The sequence below is a fragment of the Mustela nivalis genome (genome assembly GCF_964662115.1).
Source record: "Mustela nivalis genome assembly, chromosome: 15".
In the NCBI taxonomy this organism is placed as follows: Eukaryota; Metazoa; Chordata; class Mammalia; order Carnivora; family Mustelidae; genus Mustela; species Mustela nivalis.
In genome coordinates, this window is record NC_139034.1 from 46,875,810 (window position 1) to 46,896,780 (window position 20,971).

Genomic DNA, 20,971 nt, shown 5'->3' on the forward strand with positions numbered 1-20,971 from the left:
AAAATAAACAAATTGAAATAAATTTATCTAAATGTAAAATAAGAATAAAATGGTGGCATAAATTGATAGTGGATGGTGAGATACATACTGGTCACTGTTGGAGGGGAAAATTACACATAACTAAGAGGAAAAGTCTAGAATAGCCATACTGGTAATTATCCCATATAAGAAACCTGAACTCCTTATTAGAAATGGCCTATTCTAGGACTGGTGCAGGCAACATATAGGATGTACCTGTAGGGTCTTATAACGTCGAAAATTAAGAAAATACATTCAAAAAACACCAGTTAACCTCCCACACCCATGTGATGTGATATCAAAGAAATATAGGATCCAACTGAAAAAACACCCTATATCCAAAGTTGCAACAATTTAAGAAACAAAATAAAATAGTATTGGGTCATAACCCAAGTGTAAAATAAATATCCATGAGTCCATATTGATGCAAAGAAGCAAGCAAGCAAACAAATACATGGAGAAGGGAAAAATCCCTAATGCCAAAAAATCCTTAACAATTCATAGAGATACTGTGCTCTCAAGAAAGTGAAGCATAACTACTTACTCTTCATAAGGGGATTGAACATAGTAACTTCCTGCCAAAGAATAGCATATAGAAAAGTGGGGAGAAAAAAGTAACTTCATATTGAAGAAAGCTGACAAACCCTACTTCAGCTAGATGATTAATATCAATGTCAGCAGTGATAACATACCTTGATATATATACATAAGACATACAAGCTGTATATGACATCATGAAAATGGTACTTTACTTCCATGGTCTTCCTCCTCTAAACTCAGAACCCAAGTGTAACCACTAGAACAATGTACTAGAAAACTCCCAGCGGAGGGACATTGTACCTGACTAGTACTCCTCAACTCTGTTGTCATTTAAAACAAAGAAAACTTGACAAACTGTCATAGAGAAAGGGAGCCTAAAGAGACATCACAACTAAATATAAAGCAATAATCTGTATAAAATTTTGAAACAGAAAATGGATATTAGGTAAAAATGAAGGAGATCTAAGTAAAGGATAGACTTTACCATATGATCAATATTGGCTCAATAATTGTACAAAGTATATGATACTATTGTGAAATGTTAATGATAGAGGAAACTGTAGAAGGACCTGGAATTTTCTGTACTATCTCTTTAATTTTTCTATAAATCCAGAAGTATTTTTTAAAATTAGGCTTATGTGGTGGCTTAGTTGGTTAAGCGTCTGCCTTTGCCTCAGGTCATGAGCCCAGGGTCCTAGGACCGAGTCCTGCGTCAGGCTCCCTACGGGAAGGCTGTTTCTCCTCACTGCCTCTGCCCCTCTCTCTCTGTCTATCATAAATAAGTAAATTTTTAAAAGTATTTAAAAAAATAAAAATTAGCTTGTTTTTTTTTAAAAGGACATGTTTTAGAAAATGCGGATGATATTGCCCCAATTTTTTTTTCCCATTTTCCTTTCTGTTGTACAGATATAAAGTGCTTCCTTTTGAGGTTGTGGTCTTAAATAAACAGCATTTAAAAAGTAGTATAACTTAGGATGCTTGGATGCTCAGTTGGTTGGGAATCAGACTTGATTTCTGCTTAGGTCATGATCTTATGGTTGTAAGATCAAAACCCGCATTGGTCTCTGTGCTGGGCATGGAGTCTGCTTCAAATTCTCTCTCCTTATCCCTCTTCTCTCAAAATAAGTAGTATGTGGGGCACCTGGGTGACTCAGTTGCTAAGCGTCTGCCTTCAGCTCAGGTCATGGTCCCAGGGCTCTGGGATGCAGCCCTGCATCAGGCTCCCTGCTCAGTGGAAGCCTGCTTCTCCCTCTCCCTTTCTCACTCCCCCTGCTTGCATGTTCCTTCTCTCCCTGTCTCTCTCTCTATATCTGTCAAATGAATAAATATATTTTTTAAAAAGGTAGTATGATTTAAAAATATTAAACTTGCATAAGAGGTTCAGTTAGTCCATTTTCAAGAAAGAACTCCATTGATGTATTTTTCTCATCCAGACAAGGCACTTCATCTTTATGAGCATTAAATTTCTCATGGGTAAAATTAAGATATTAATTGCTTTACCCTAAGGTTGTTGAGAAATTTAATGATACAATGGATATTAAAACTCTTTTAGAAAATTATAATGTGCTGTATAATCTGTATATATAATTTTCCCCTTCAGATTCTTAATACTGATATATATACTTACAATTTATTAATATTACTAAATGTTTATCCTCTTTGTAAATCTACTAGAATAATTTAATATTTGCTTAATAGCAAAATCTCAATTATTAAACAATTCATAACGTATTGAGAAATTCTGTTATTAAAACAATGACTTCTATAGCCTTCTAGTTTTCTCTGAATCTAGTTTTCTGATTTTTTGCTTATCTTTCAAAATGTTAAAGAAAAGAAATCCCTAGGAGTCTGTCTTCTACTTGCCTTGCTACTTGATCATCTCATCCATTTCTTTGGTTTTACAAAAATTTTTCACTGGATGAGTCCTAAATATCCAGGTTCTTCCTGTTTTTCCAACTGTGCACATAATATCACTGCTTAAATATGTACCAGGCATCTCCACTTAGTAAGTTCAAAATAAAGCTTTTATTTCTCTTTCCAATCTTTATCCTAATCTATGCATTCTCAGCTCAATAAACAGCATGAAAACTCACCTACTTATGCCACCCAAAACCTAGGAATTGTTCTTGATTCTTCTCTTTCCTTTACAGTCCATGTTCAGATGTCAGCAAGTCCTGTTAGCTTTACCTGGAAAAACTTCCCAGTTTGACCACTTTTCAACAGCTCCACTATTAACATCATACTCTAAACTCATCATCATTTATCATTTACACTCTGCTTGATTACTCTCTTTATACTTTATATCCTATTCACCTACAGCCTGTGCAATCATATCTCATTCCTTCCTTAACACCGTCAAAGCTTTTTCAAAATAAAATTCATACTCTTTCTTATGACCTATAAATTCTTATATTATTGAACCAAATTGATCTTTATTTTTCTTTTCTAATGAAACTATTGTTTTAACACACGCTTTGGCACATAAACTCACTCTCTTGGTGAACTCAGAAAATGCCCGATTTTTCTTTTTCTTTTTCTTTCTTTCTTTTTTTTTTGTTTCCCTCAGAGCCTTTGCCCTTGCACTTATCATGCTCTCTTGTGGATTCATCTTCACAAGACATGTTATGACTCTTTTTTTTATTTTAACGAAGTCTTTTCAGAGAGCCTTTCCAGTTCATGTTATATAACATAGCACTCCATCCCCACAATGTCAGTTTCTTCTCTTTTTTTTTCCTATTATGAAGAGGACAAATACATATGTTAGGTTGGAAGGACCTCTATAAACTTTGTATACAAGAAGATTAAGTGGACAAGCACACACAGCCCAAACAAATGACAACACTCCTTAGTGTCATATAATAATATGTCTTATAAAACTTTATATATATATATATATATAATATTATAATATTAAAGATTTTTTAAAATCTACATAGAACAAATATGCAGAGTTATCTTGGTAACATGAACAAATTCCATGGGTTTGTATTTTTTCTTATCGATATTATTGAGGAAGAATTTGTACAAATAAACTGCATTTTCTAAAAGTGTACAAGTCAGGAAGTCTTGATGTTATTACACTGAAGAAATCACCACCACCAGGAAGTCTTGATGTTATTACACTGAAGAAATCACCACCACCATTAAGATGCAGAACACTTCCATCATCTGAAAATATTCCTCATATTCCTTGTAGTCTCTCTCTGCCTCTAGTTCTAGGCAATCACTACACTCGAGATCAGTTTGTATTTCATGAAACAAATTGAATCATTTCATATGTCTACAATTGCCCTTGACTTTTTTGTTAGCCATAATGAATTTGAGATTTATTCATGTTATTATGATTTATTAGTTGTTTATTTCTATCTTTTACCAAATAGCATTCCATTATAAAGACATACCATGTATTGTTTATCTCTCCACCTGTTGATGGACATTTGGGTCATTTTCAGGTTTTGGCTTTTGGAAATAAAATTCTTATGAATATTTGAATATAGTTCTTTGTGTGGATACTTGTTTTCATTGCTCTTATTAATATCAAAAAGTGAAATGGCAGAACTGACCGTTTTAGAAAGATATACTATTTATATTTCCATTAGCACCAGTTGCTCCACATATGCACCTTCGTCAATAATGTCACTCTTTTTAATCATCCTACTGAATGTGTCATGATATCTCATGGCTATTTTAATTTTTATTTCTCTGATATCTAGTGATGTTGACAGGTTACTTGTTTCATATTGGTTATTTGTTTTCTCAAAATGTGTAGCAATTCATTATGTTATTTGTATTCTAACTGTTAAGTTGTAAAAGTTCATTACATATTGTACATTGTAGTTTGTGATCAGATATAGGTATTGCTAGTATATCTCCTGTTCTGACTTTTCTTTTTTAATGCTATCATTTAAAGAACAAGTGTTTTTAATTTTTATAGGTAAATAATTTTATCCTGATATAAAAAATACCTTTGTACCTTAAGGTTCACAGATATTTTCTTTTAAGATTTCATCTGCAAGTTTTATGTTTTAATATTTGAGTCTGTGATCCATTTAAGTTTAATTTTGTTTATTATGTGTGATAAATATCCACATTTCTTTATTTTCCCTACAGAGTCATCCAGTTTTTATAGGACTATTTGTTTAAAAGAGTTTCCTCTCCCTTTTATATTGTTTTGGCCTTTGTCAAAAATCAATTGATCATAAATGTCCAGTTCTGTTTCTGGGCACTTTATCTTGTTTCATTAACCTAAACATCAATCATTTTACCATTGCAACACTCTCTTAATTACTAAATAGTTAATTATAAGAAACCTAGAAATCTTGTAGGACTAGATGAACCCCATTTAGAATTTCACATTTTTCATAATAATTCATTCCCATGATGGATAAGATATGGAGTCAGTTGCCTGCTCTTAGTTTTATCATTCTAGATAATTTTTTTTCTTTTTCATGTAGTTTGATTTTATGCAGGCTGTTAATAGAAACAAGTTCTAGTCACTTGTACAAGTAGGTGACCTATATTAATGTACCTTTGGTAGTCTAATCTTTTTTTTTTTAAGTTGTTTTTTCTAAACCACATTACTGCAGTATGATTGACATACAAAAGGCTGTGAATATTTGATGTATACAACTTGATGAATTTGGAGATAAGTATGCATCATGAGACCATCACCATAATTTATACCATAATAAACATCATCATCATCATCATCATTATTATTATTATAGTAACACTTAACCTAAGACCTAATCTATTAACAAATTTGAAAATATATAACACAGAATTGTTAATTACAGGCATCATGCTGTACAATAGATTTCCAGGACTTACTCATCTTGCATAACTGAAACTTAGCACCTTTTTAATAATGCTTCTTTAATTATTTCTTCCCCAACCCCAGTATCCACCATTCTACTCCCTGCTTCTATGAGTGTGACTGTTTTAGATTCCTTGTATAAGTGGTATCACAGAGTATTTTCCTTCTGTATTTGGTTTAGTCTAGTCTTGGGTAGAGCAAGGACTTGATGATACATCAGCATTCTTAGCTACCTTCCATTATTCCCAGGAATGACTAGAGTTGCCATCTTCTCTGAAGGGCAGCTCCTTCAGTAAACAAGTTCTCTTTATCAAATGGTAAATTATGCAAGCAAGAGTTTGGCAAACTCTGGTCCACATACCTAGTGTAGTCCTCTGCATGTTTGTTTGTTTGTTTGTTTTTTAATCATGTTGTGTTGGAGTATAGCCATGACCATTATGAATTTCCTGTGGCTGCTTTTATGCTACAGTGATAGAGTTGAGTTGTTGTGAGAGACATCATATGCCCTGCAAAGCCTAAAATATTTACAATCAAAATCTCTACAGAAAAAAGAAAATGTATCCCCAAAATAAAGAATCACAGAGAGGGATGTCTGTGTTTAAGGAATGGGACTGCTCTTGTAGCTAGCTGAGATTTCAGAGGCCAAGCTAAATTTTGATTGGATATATTGCTCTGGTTTACAGTAGAGCTTTCTGGAACTTATCCCACCTGCTGAGATTTTAGTTCAGAGATAACCCAGTATAAGATAAGAATTTCTGGTCAAATAATTAATTTTCAGTAGACCCCTATAACAAGCCAGTAGTTTTCCTTCAAAATACATATATTTTTCAGTGCCTGGAGGAAAATTTATGGTTCAGAAACCAAAGGTGCATGAATTCTGAGAAGTTTCATTGCTAGAGGCTCCAGTAAATGTAAAATCAGTCACAGACACATGTAGTTCCAAAAGATATGAAGAAGATAGGCACATAAATGTAAGGCTTGCCTTATAGCTAATTGCAGTCCTCCTGTTGTGGAGACCACTACTCACTTTTTGTAGCCTGCTTGGCAAGCAGCTGTTAAGGAGTTTCATATCTATATGTGAAGTATAGTCTTTTGAATATCAAATAAACTTATCAAGTTATATGGAAAATCAGAATATTCTAACCAACATCTCAAAAAGCATAGGTTGGCTTTGTGAATAAAAAACCTTAGGAATAGAGTCCCTGAATAGATCTGAGAATTGACAATGGAGTGCTGTTTACAAATATCCATGTTCCTTTAAAAAGAATATGTTCTCAGATTTTGTTTGTGTTTCTTAGATTACATTAATTAGGTTTTTAATGTCTAAAGATCTTACCTCTTTTACTTCCTAATTTCTGAGGAATATCATTAAAGTAAGTTACTTAAATGGTATACTTGTCAGTTTCTCCTTCTAGTATTATACTTTGACCTTTATGAATTTAAGTCTATGGTTTTTGATGGATATAAAAATTGATATATCACTGACAAAAAATGAACATGATGATAATCATCTTTTTTTAAAATTTCTTTTCAGCATAACAGAATTTATTGTTTATGCACCACACCTAGTGCTCCATGCAATACATGCCCTCCATAATACCCACCACCTGGTTCCTCCAACCTCCCAACCCTGACCCCTTCAAAACCCTCAGATTGTTTGTCAGAGTCCATAGTCTCTCATGATTCATAATCATCTTTTTAACTTTCATAAGCTTTTTGCTATAGCATCCTTCAATATATGCCCAATGATATACAAACAAAAAAATCCTTCCTTTAAACATTCCTCATTTAAAGTGAATAGAGTGGTAATCATTCTTGATAGAGGGCTCTTTAGGGACATTATAAAAATAAGAAGCTTTTTGCATTTTCTGGCATGGGAGGGGGTCTATGTTGTGGGTGTGAGAACATCCAGCAATGCCTGATCACATCACAGACCTAAAATGTGGTCTCTGTACACTCACAACTAGTCTCAGCCTAGCAATTAAACTTTCTTCTGCCCCTTTGACATAGAAACCATAAGCAACAAGCTGTCTAGTCTCCCTAAGCAAGTTCCCATATAGCTTAAACTCAAGAAGGATGGCTGTTTACCCAACAGCTTCAGAGTGGCTATGGCCTGACTTAACTAACAAAATCCCCTTCTATCCAGTGACCAAACCACAACTTCTCCAGGGAATTAGGAGTCCTTTCTAAGTTTGTCCTTCCTCGAGTTCTTTCCTTTAGCCTTAGGAAGACATACAGTTTCCTTGGATTTTATAGTTATTTTTTACCATAGTTAATCATTATCTACATTAAACTTTACCATTTAACTTACTGTGTGGTTTCTATCTCCTGATTGGACTCACATTGCTATACCATTTGTATCAGGAGTGGTCTTGGGAGAAGAACCCTAAAAATGGGACTTGGGCTGGGTTAGGTTTGCCTTTTGGCTTCAGTATATGTTGAGTCCTCTGACAATTAGAAGTGAGACCATAGTAAACCATGGTGTGCAGTGGAACCCTAATTAATCAGGTTATCACCTCTGATAAAATGACAATTGAATCACAAGCTGCTGGAGCTCAAGTGACTGCTGAACTTGAGGCTTATGGAAGTAATTATGACTCTAAATACCCCAGTGTGCCTTGTGTTGTTTGAGTGCATGAGTACTTACAAAGAAAAAAAAAATGACAAACCAGATCTATTAACCCTCACCTCAAGTCATAGTCTCAGAATCAGACAGCTTTCATAATAGCCCTAAAACAGTCTCTTATCTCTTGTATCTGCAGATTGGATACTGCTGGAAGTAAAAATAATATTCAATTGTGTGAATGCTGAATTAAAATGATTAACTCAGAGTGTCCCTCAGTTTTTCACATTAAAGGGCATTAGTTGGAAAATAAAGGTATCATGAAATATGAAGTGGGTACTTGTAGTATTCAAATGCATACTTGTTTTGTAGACTGAAACTTGCCTACAGATGGGACATACATTTAATGAGGGTGAGAAATCAAAGCTTACTTGGCATCATCAGGAATTTAAAAAATTAGTATCAAAAAGTTAGGATTAGGCATTGTAGGGATCCCAGAAGAAGAAAGAGAAAAGAGGGCAGGAAATGTATTTGAAGAAAAATAGCTGACAAATTCCCAGATCTGGGAAAGGAAATGGAAATCCAGATCCAGGAAGCACATAAAGCCTCCAAAAAATCAACTCAAGGAGGTATATGCCAAGACACATACTAATTAAAATGGCCAAAAGTACTAATAAAGAGAGCATTTTAAAAGCAGCAAGAGAAAAGAAAATAGTTACATACAAGGGAAATCTCAAAAGAATATCAGCTTATTTTTCAGCAGAAATTATGCAGGTCAGGAGAGAGTGGCATGAAAGGGGAAAAATAAAAATCTATATCCATGAAAACTCTATCCAGCTAAATTGTCATTCAGAATAGAAGGAAAGATAAAGAGTTTCCCAGACAAACAAAAGTTAAAGGCATTCATGACCACTAAATCAGTCCTACAAGAAATGTTAAAGAGGACACTTTGAGCGGAAAGGAAAGACCATCAGTAGGAGTAAGAAAAATAAGAAGCACAAAAGCAGTAAAAATAAATATGCCCATATAATCAGTCAACCAACTCACAAAATAAAAGGACTTAAAGGATGACAAGATCTATCTATAAGATGGGGTTGTGGAGAGGAGTAAAGAATGGATTCAAAATTAAGCAACCATCACTTCCGTATAGACTACCAAATGCAGATGTTACATACAAATGCAATGGTCCAAAACCTTTGGGATGCAGAAAAATCTGTCCTAAGCAGAAGTTTTTAGCAATTCAGGCCTACATCAAGAAGCAAGAAAAATCTCAAATAGACAATCTAATCTTTTACCTAAAGGAACTATAAAAAGAACAAACAAAACTTGAAACCAGTAGAAGAAAGAAAATAATAAATGTCATAGCAGAAATAAAATAGAAAGAAAACAACAACAACAGATCAATGAAACCAGGAGCTGGTTCTTTGAAAAGGTCAAAAAAATAGATAAGCCTTTATCAAGACTCATCAAAAAGGTGGGGGGAGGTCTCACATCAAATCAGAAATGAAAGAGGAGAAATAACAACTGACACCATAGAAATACAAAGGATTATAAAAAACAATATTATGAGAAATTATATGCCAACTAATTGGACAATCTTAAAGAAATGGATGAATTCCTACAACATGTAACCTCCTAAAAGTGAAGCAGGAAAAAAATAGAAAATTTGAAGAGACCCATTGCCAGCAAAGAAATTGAATCAGTAATCAAAAACTCCCAACAAGCAAAAGTCCAGGACCAGAAGTCTTCACAGTTGTGTTCTACTGAACATTTAAAGAAGAGTTAATACTTACTCTTCTCAAACTGTTCCAAAAAATAGAAGAGGAAGGATAGCTGCCAGAGGCCAGAAGAACCCTGATACCAAAACCAGATAAAGACACTACAAAAAAGGAGAACTACAGGCCAATATATTTGATGAATGTAAATACAAAAATCCTCAACAAAATATTAGCAAACTGAATCCAACAATACAATAAAAAAAGGCATTCACCATAATCAAGTGAGATTTATTCCCAGTATACAAGATTCTTCAATTTTCATAAATCGATGTGATACATTACATCAATAAGAGAACGATAAAGACCATATGATCATTTCAAGACATTCAGAAAAAGCATTTGACAAAATACAAAATCCATTCATGATAAAATCCTTAACAAAGTAGGTTTGGGGAACATATGTCAACATAATAAAGGCCATGTATGAAAAACCCACAATCAACTTTACACTTAATGGTTAAAAAACTGAGAGACTTCCCTCTACATTCAGGAACAAGACAGGGATGTCTATTCTTATCACTCCCATTCGACATAATAGTGGAAGTCCTAGCCATAGCAATATGACAAGAAAAGGAATAAAATGGGATGCCTGGGTGGTTCAGTCAGTTGAGCGTCTGCCTTTGGCTCAGGTCATGATCCCAGAGTCCTAGGATCGAGTCCTACATCAGGTTCCTTGCTTGGTGGGGATCCTGTTTCTCCCTCTGCTGCCACTCCCACGCTTGTGCTCTCTCTCTCTCTCTGTCAAATAAGTAAATAAAATCTTACCAGAGAGAGAAAGGAATAAAAGGCATCCAAATTAGTTTTTTAAAAAAATAAAATTTTCACTATTTGCAGATGACATGAACTATATATTGATAATCCTAAAGACTCCACCAAAAAAAAAAAAATTAGAACTGATAAATGAATTCAATAAAATCACAGGATAGATAGCCAATATACAGAAACTTGTTGTATTTCTATACATTGACCATGGGGCGCCTGGGTGGCTCAGTGGGTTAAAGCCTCTACCTTCGGCTCAGGTCATGATCCCGGGGTCCTGGAATTGAGCCCTGCATTGGGCTCTCTGCTCAGCGGGGAGCCTGTTTCCCTTCCTCTCTGCCTGCCTCTCTGCCTACTTGTGATCTCTGTCAAGTAAATGAATAGAATCTTTATACATTGACCATGAAGCAGCAGAAAGAGAAATTGAAGGAAAATCCCCAATTTACAATTGCACCAAAAATAATAAAATATCTAGGAATAAACTTAACTTATGAGGTAAAGTGCCTGTACTTTGAAATCTGTAACACACTGATTTGAAGAAATTGAAGATAGCACAAAGAAATAGAAAGACATTCCACACTTGTGGTTTGGAAGAACAAATACTGTTAAAATGTCCATCCTGTCCAAAGCAATCTACAGATTTAATGAAATTCCTATCAAAATACCAATAACAATTTTCACTAAAATAGAAAAAACAATCCTAAAATTTGTATGGTTAAAATCAAAGGCTCCAAATAGCCAAGCAATCTTGAAAACAAAAACAGTACTGGAGGTATCACAATCCCAGATTTCAAGATATTATACTACAAAGCTGTAGAAATCAAAACAGTATGATACTGGCATAAAAATGGACACAAATCAATGGAACAGAAAAGCCCAGAAACAAACTTATGATTATAAGGTCAATTAATATTTGACAGTGGGGAAAAGAATATGTGACAGGAAAAAGAGTCTTCAACAAATGGTGTTAGGAAAATTAGCCCCATGCAAAAGAATGAAACTGGATTACTCTCTTAAGCCATACACAAAAATAAATTCAAAATGGAGTAATGGCTTAAAAGTGAGATCTAAAATGATGAAAATCCTAGAAAATAGCAGAGGCAGTAATTTCTTGGACACTGGCTATGGAAACATTTTTTAGATATATTCCCTGAAGCAAAGGAACCAAAAGCAAAAATAAACTATAGAGACTACGTCAAAAGAAGCTTCTACAAAGGCAAAGTAACAACAAGACTAAAAGATACCTTTATTGAATTGGATAAGGTATTTGCAGCTGACACATCCTATAAAAGGTTGATGTTCAAAATATATAAAGAACTTATATAATTCAGTATCCAAAAACCAATTAATCCAATTAAAAGCAGAAATCATGAATAGACAGTTCTCCAAAGACATACAGATGACCAACAGACACATGAAAAGATAATCAACATCACTCATCATCAGGAAAGGAAAATGAAAATTGCAATGAGATAATACCTCACATTTGTCAGAATGGCTAAATAAAAAACACAAGAATCAACAAGTGTTGGCAAGGATGTGGAGAAAAAGGAACCCTTTTGCACTGTTGGTGGGAATTCATATTGGTGCGCTTACTGTGGAAAACATTATGGAGGTTTCCACAAAAATTAAATACGGAAGTACCCTACAATCCAGTAATTGCACTACTGGGTATTTATCCAAAGAATATAAAAACACTAATTTGAAATAATATATGCACCCCTTGTTTATTGCAGCATCATTTATAATAGCCAAATTATGGAAGCACACCAAGTGTCCATCAATAGATAAACGGATAAAGAATAAGTGGCAAATATATGCAATGGAATACTACCCAGCCATGGAAAATAATGGAATATTGCCATTTGTAACAACATGGATGAATTTATAGAATATAATGCTAAGCAAAATAAGTCATTCTAATAGACAAATACCACTCATGTGGAAATTAAGAAACAAAAAGAAATGAACAACAACAAAAAAAAGACAAACCAAAAAACAGACTTAATAGTAGGAACAAACTGATGGTTACCAGAAGGGATGGGGAGTAGATGAAATAGGTGAAAGAGATTAAGAGCACAATTACCTTGATGAACACTGAGTAATGTATAGAATGGTTGAATCCCAATATTGTACACCTGTAATTAATATAACACTGTACATTAACTATACTGCAATTAAAAAAAATAGAAAGCAGAAGAAAACTGCCCCCAAAACTCAGAAATATTAGGGCAATAGAAATGTTAGACCTGTATGACCTACATACCAACCCCCTCAACAACTGTAGTCTGTAGAAAGGCCCAGAAGACACTCCTTTCACTAAGGCATTGAGAAATACATGGAGAAATAAAATGTGCATTTCCAAAAAGCTTTGTGGTGATCTCCATGGTAAACCAGATATGACAATACATGGTACTGCCTTTGAGATGGTAGACTAATTTCAGTGGGGTTTATGGGATTTCAGAAAGCAGATACCAAGTGGCAGCATTTAATTGTCAAACACATGTGTGCTTCAATCATAAAAGACAAAATAAATATAATGGTAATCAGAATGCTTTTTGGTTTTCCAGTTTTCTGCATGGTGGCTGATTGGTTGTGATTTCTGGGAATGAAATAGGTAGCCTGTTAGTATATTTTTATCTATGTAATAGGAAAATGTTTAAGTATGGTAGCAAGAAACCTGACCTGAGTCATTAATACCTGAAGAATCATGGCCCCTCACTCAGATTTCAGATCTCACTCAGTTAACAGAATAGAGAGCTCTGCAACCGAAAGGGATGCTGAGTCTCCTTGAGGAAAGACTGTACTGTTGCCACAAGGATACACTGTAAATCTTCTAAGAAGTCTTCCCTAGAGGAACAGTTGGTCATTAATAAAGTGGGAGTTCACTGGAGGGAAAGGCATTACCAGTCCTTTCAGGGATAATTGGACACTAGCTCCAAAATAACAGTAATTTTTGGTGACACAACGAGTCTCTATGGCCCATGAGTCAAACTGGGGGCTTTATGGTAGGCATGTGACAGATGGAGTTAAGTCTAAATCACAGTGAGATAAGTTGGTCCGTGGATCTACTTGTGATTATTTCCTCAGTTTTTGAATGTATGATTGGAATAAATACATTTTGAAACTGGTAGAGTCTTCACAGTGGCTGTTTGACCTATGAGGTGAGGCCATTACAGCTAAATGGAAGCCCCAGTCACTTTCCTTTCTTCCTACATAATAAACTGATGTGATACTGCATCCCAGGGGAAATTTCAGAGATTAATGCCACCATCAAATAATTGAAAAAAGCAGGATGCTTTTAATGATCATGTTCCCATTTAATTTACCAGTTTGGCCTGTGCAGAAAACAAATGGGTCTTGGAGAATGACTGTGGACTATTGTAAAGTAATGAGGTGATGACTCCAATTATAACTGCTGCCCTAAATACAATACTTTTAGTGGAGAAAGTCACAGCTCCTGGTACTTGGTATGCAGCTGTTGACCTGGCTAATGCCTTTTTCTCTACACCGATTTGTAAGGACCACCAGAAGCTGTTTGCTTTCACCTGCCAGGGCCAACAGTATATCTTCACAGTGTTGCCTCAGGACTACATAAATTCTCTTGCACTTTGCCATAATATTTTCAAATAAGATCTTGATTGCCTTGACATTTCACAAATCATCCCACTGGTCCATTAAATTGATGACATATAGGTCCTGATGAGCAGAGCATAACAAGTACTTTCAATGGTTTAACAAAGCATAAGTGGATGAAAAATATGGAAAGTAAATCCCACAAAAATCGCCCCATCACTTTCTCAGTGAATTTTCTGCTTTAGTACAGGTTTAGATATTGAGTTATTTCTGGCTGGAAAACCATTTGTTGCTTCTCACACCACTTAATATTTTCTTTGTATTAAAAAGAGGCAACCACCTGTCAGAGCTTTTCAGATTTTGGAGGAATCATAGACCTCATTTGGATGTGGTATTTTGTCCCTTCTACAGAGTCTTCCCTCAGGCTGTCTGATTGAGTAGGGAATAGAGCAAGAAATAACACCACAGCATGTTAAGGCTGCTGAACAAGCTGTTCTATCACTCATTTCTTACATTCCAACAGACCCAGTGTTAATTGAAATATCTGTGGCAAATAAAGATGTTCTACAAAAACTTTTACAAATAGCAATAGGAGAATCACAATACAGATCTCTAGGATGTTGGAGCTGATTTATGTCATCTTCTGTACAAAATAATTCTTTTGAGGAAAGTTTCTCCTTTGCTACTGGGTTTTGGTAGGAAACTGAGTATTTAATTATGGGGCATCAGGTCAGGTAACCATGTACCCTGAGACTCCCATGATAAACTAGGTAATTTCTAATCTAACCACCTGTAACATATGGTATGCATGCACATCAGAATTCTATCACAAATGGAAATTGTACATAAGAGTCTAGGTAGGTCCAGAAGGTACAAGTGAATTGTAGGAACAGGTGGCCAAGACTTCAATACCAGCTTTGTTGTATTGCCTTCTCGATCTGAATTCAAACCCATGGATTACTGGTGTGCTTCTTATGACCATCTAATCAAAAAAGCATGCTTTAGAGAAGAGCTTGCACAATATGCAAATAAGACTTGAATATGAATGTTTTCAGCACTAGAGCTACCCCTGAATGGGGTAACTGTGAAGGATGGTGATTAAATTCCTCTCAGTGGGTGGAACTTTACATGGCTGAACTACATGGAATGCCCCTTACCGAGGCTGACCTGGCTACTCCTACTGCCAAATGCCCCATTTACTAATAACAGATACCAGCATTGAGTCCTAGCTATGGCATTATTCTCTGTGATTACATCATATCTTTCCTTCATGACGAAGGCAAGTATTTATCATCACTGAAATAGACACACATTCTGGATATGGATTTCCCTTCCTTACCAATGATGTTTCTGCTACTTCCATCATTTGTTTTTGCACAAAATGCCTGGTTCACTGTCATGGAACTTTATACAACATTGTATTGGATTATGGAACTCATTTCATAGCAAAAGAAGTATAACAATGCACTCAGCTTCTTAGAATTAACCAGTCTTATCAATTACTCTATCATCCAAAAGAGACTGACTTAATAAAACATGGAGTGACTATTAAATGCACAGTTTCAGCACCCTTTGGGAAACATCTTCCTGAAAGTATGTGGTTCTGTTTTATAGGACCCAGCTTACACTTTCAATCAGAGATGATTGTATGGTGCCATTTTTACTGTAGTCAGAACAAATGGATCTTGGGATGAAGGGGCAGAGGGGGAATGGCTCTTCTCACTCAGTGAATCTAATAACTTTGCAGGATTTCTGTTTTGTCCCAACAACTTTGAGCCTCTTTGATTTATAGAGCTGATTCTCCAAAGAAGGGAATGTTTCCACAAAGAGACACACAGTGGTTTGAATCCATGGAAGTTTAGACTTCCCCCTGGCTATTTTGTCAATGAACTGACAGGCAAAAAATTTGGAAAAAAAATTACTTTCTGGAATGATTGATTGATCCTGATTACCTGGTGATATCAAGAGCCATTACATAACAGCGCAAGGAGAATTGTGGCTGGAGCTCAGGAAATTGTCTGGATACCTCAACGCTTGCATGCTCAATATTAAGGATAACTAAAAAACAAAGCAACCAATAAAAAGCAATGCTTTTCCCTTCAGGAATGAAGTTTTGGGTGGCTTCACCAATAAAGAACTGAGAGCATCTAGGAAGCTGTAGATAACCACTTTAACCTGATAAACGATTGTAGAAATGAGGGCCATAATAGTTGTGCATATTGTTACAACTTATGTTTGTTTGTTTAAAGGAATCATCCTCTTCTTTATCTCTCTTCCCATTTTTCCCCTTTATTAAATTGTATATAATAGGCCCTGGAGGTTAAGAATTTAGTTTTTAGGTAACAATATTCAGTGAGACTATGACTGAATTTGAAGGGTAATCAGTACAGCTCATGGTAGATCTAATGACTGACTGGTGAAGCTCATTTAGGGTAAAGTGAGAAATTCTTCACTTTTAAGAAATATAAAATATATCCTTGTAGGTAGTTTAGTTTGCTACCTTTATAGAAGTAAGGAATTTCAAATATGTGTAGAAGGGTATGTATGGAAGCTGAGTCATCAAATGGATAGACTGTGCCTATTATCAATTTATTGCCTCTCATCTCAAAAGCACTCATCGATATAAGCTATAGCATATAGAGTGGAATCCTTTTAAACTTTTATCTTTTAAAGTGAACATGACATAAAGCTTTTTTCAGGGAAGGGCACTTCAGAAATATTATAGGAGGAAGAGTCTTCCTTCATTTTCTGGTGAATGGATAGATAGGGTCGGTGATGTGGTCTTGAGAACACGTGATATAAATTGCCCTAGACAGAAGCCCAGAGAGTGGTCCCTCTGCAGCTTTGTAGCCTACATCCACCTGACACTTTGCTCAGCCCTCTGAATGTGGAAACTAGAGCCTCATGCAGACTGTAAGCATCTACCTATCCACACTGCCCGGACAAGCCCCTACAGAGCCTATATGCAAGAGGATTCCCTGCCGTTTGTCCACCAACTTCAGCCCAATTCTGGCTTGGCTCTGAATTCTCTATTCTATTTTACTATTCTAGTAAAATTCTCTATTATCCAGTAGTTGAACACATCTCCTCTAGCCAGGGGTAGACCTCTTCCAAGCTTATCCGTCCTTGGGTACTCTTCCTAGAGTACCACATGGAATTTCTTTGTATTTTATAGTAACTCATTTGTCAAAGTTAATAATTCATTTTATATATATTTCAGATTTATTTTATTTTTAAGGAAGCATGATGCAGCAATTAGTAATTCTTTATATTAATCTAACCTCTTTAACATATTGCTTTTAGTCTCCTATTTAGATACAGACTAATATGATACGATATTAATATTTATTCACAAGTTTGCTTCCTTTTTTTAAACTTAATTATGCTTTTTTGCTTTCTTTTAGAATAAAGCCACTTTTAAAAATTTTGTTTCTTCCATCATTTGCCTTTTTTTTTTTAAAGATTTTATTTATTTATTTGACAGAGAGAGAGATCACAAGTAGGCAGAGAGGCAGGCAGAGAGAGAGAAAGGAGGAAGCAGGCTCCCCACTGAGCAGGGAGCCCACTTTGGGGCTTGATCCCAGGATGCTGGGATCATGACCTAAGCCAAGGCAGAGGCTTTAACCCATTGAGCCATTCAGGCACCCCTTGTCTTTACTTTTATGTACATTAACATATTTTATTTTGGTAAGTACCTGCAGGTGATTTTAAATGTATATTAGAATAAAATAGATAATAAATAAATTGGTAAATTTACTCTCTTTCTGAATAATACCAATAATTTTAAATTTTTAAAAATATCTTAATCATACACCTTTTAACATATTCCAATTATAGAGTAGTATTTCAAAATTTTTTTCATGAGTTTTAAGTATTTGTAGTGTTTTCACCAATATATACATACATTTATTTATTCATTTGCTAATATCTTTTTCCACAATTCTTTCATAACCCAGAACATTAAGGGGTCTTTTTCTTTTTCATTTGTGGCCCAAAAGAAAAACTTAGAATTTATTAGTATTGTATTCAGTTCATCCCCTCACCTCCTTGGTTCTTTAACATCATTTTCTGTGCCTGATCATATTTTTTTCACCATTGTTTCTTTAAACATATAAAGTATATTTATCTTAAATTTGAATCTGATAACTTTTTATGGTTCAGTTTCTTCATCTGTTCTTTTTAGTGGTTCTTATTTACACATGATGTGGTATATTCTTTTTATGTTAAGTGATTCCTAACTCTGCATTCTCCACGTTCCATCAAACTTTATCTCTTTGAGACCTCCAATAGAAGTTGCTTTCCTCATGAGAATACTCACTTTTGCTTCAGCCATTTGCCTTGGGCATGACCAATATGAGAAGACATTAAATTAAATTAAATTCTCTACTTGAATCTTTTTTAAACTTTGTGGACCACACAATATGGATTTGGGCTGCAAAAATATATGATGCCTATATATAGGTAGTTATGAATTTTCAAGAATATATTCTCTTTCTACCAAGTTCAAGTGAAGAGAAGCAAATTCCTTTGTGTCTCCTTCTGTGTACTGCTTGCTTCCTAGTGTAGCCTTTTGTGATCCTAAAGTTTATAGGAGTTTCCTATGAAATTACACCACTGAGGCACATTCTGTCTTATTCCCTCCCTCTAACATGGTGTGTCTCAAAGCAGAAGCTCAAATTTCCATATTGGGCAGAAATTCTCTGGAAAAAAAAATTGTATGACTTGTTTTCGGTTTCTTTGTTTTTTCTTTCTTTCTTTCTTTTTTTTTTTTTTTAATAGACTCTTTGGTTCTAAGCTGTATGGATTTCTAATTTGATATCAGTCCAGTAATGCACGTTAAATGGTTTAGTCTGATCCAGGATTTTACTGTTTAAGTTAGGAGAGTGATTCCATCTCCTGCAGTACTTAAAAAACAGTAGATATTATAAAACATTTTATTATTTAAAAAAAGGGTACTGCTTAAAAGTTATTTCAAAAATTCATCAGATAACTCATTGCTGATAAAACTCTAAGTAAAATATACATAGAAGGAAACAACCAAAGTTTTGAAATGACTGTTTACTCAATATTTATACATTTGCAAATATTTTAAATGATAAACAACTAAATCTGTTTCCAGTAACATTTTTTTTTAAAGCAGTGAACATAAATCAACTGCCTTTTTTTTTTTTAAGATTTTATTTATTTGACAGACAGAGATCACAGGTAGCCAGAGAAGCAGGCAGAGAGAGGAGGAAGCAGGCTCCCTGCGGAGATGTGGGGCTCAATCCCAGGGTCCTGGGATCACCACCAGAGGTGAAGGCAGAGACTTTAACCCACTGAGCCACCCAGGTGTCCTCTATTTACATTTTTATTTCACATTCTTTTAGAAGCTCTTATATACATAAGAATAGAAGAAAATAATCAGTTACATATTTATCTCTTTTGCTAATAATATTGTGATTTGAGGTGACAAAATCCAGTAAACACAAGAAATAAAAGAAATAATATGAGGGTATGGCAAGTGACTAAACTCTAAATAAAAAAAAAAAAAAAAAAAAAAAAGCAATAATATTTTTTTCTGTAGCGGTAAATGATTGTCAGGGTCCATACCTAACTGTGAAATGTTTAGAAAACTAAAATTTTGAGAAAAAAATATAGAGGAGTTATGAGGAGAAATATAACATCTTTAATAGAACCATAAGGCAAAATCTAAAATTGGAACACACATATTCTGCATTCTGATTTTGGAGAACAACTAATATTGCAACAATGCCATTTCTCTATATATGTGTACATATATACATATATATATATGTACATCTGTCTGTAGTGAAAAAATTAATTTAGGAGACTTTAGACAATCTAGAGATCCAAAATTTTTTTAAAGAAGATAAGTCTTTAAGTCTTTAAGAGAGAAAAATAGTCATATTGAGAAAAATTAAAGTTATATTGTAGGGGAAAATATAGCAGAGCCATATCAATAAATTGAGGCATACTGTCAATGACTATTTACTTAAAATATTAAAATCTGTAAGATGAAAACAATTTTAAAATTGAGAAAAAATGACAGTTAAATACAAAAATAGACAAACCATATGGACAAGCAGTTCACAGAATAGCAAATTGAAATTACCTGAGAAGTAAAATGACGCCCAATTAAGCAACAAAACTATATAATTTATTTTAATTGATTAGCAATTTTTTTAGAGGACTATTGCATATTGGTAGTGAATGTAAGGGGAACTATTATGTATTTCCTAATAGAAATGTGTATTTCTTGAACACAATTATGAGTCACTCTGGCAACAAGTAATTAAATAAAATTTAACAAATAAAAGACACATACTTTAGTCCATCAATCTTACATGTGGAAACCAAAACACTTTAATAAAAGCATTAGTACGCAACAAGAAATGAAGTGTCAGTTAATGTAGGAAAGTTACAGACTGTAACAGCTGTTTTGGCAGAGTGAATATAATGAGTAGAAGGACTTAATTAAGTCCATACACTGGACTTTGAGGGTTTTCCATGTCATAATATTATGTTGCTCTGAATTAAGTTTCAGAGCAGTATTTCTAAATATCGTGACTTTTGCAAATCTGTGAAGTATCTTCTTCAATTTTATAAGGAGAAATCTATAGAAGAAGAAGATAGATACCCATCTTAGAAGATAGAAGAAGAAATAAGCAAAAAAACAGCATATCTATTTGCTATTCTTATTTTGCAACTTTGAAATTACAGTTACAAACATTTTAATATATTAGCTGCAATTAGTTACAGAGTAATGATTCAAAGATCTTACAACTTAAACATCCAATACTTTATACATACTTCTGTGTATATATGTAATATATAATACATACTATATATGTATAATCTAATATATATATGTACACAAATATTAAAAAAGAGTAATAATAAGCAGGACTTAAAAAATCT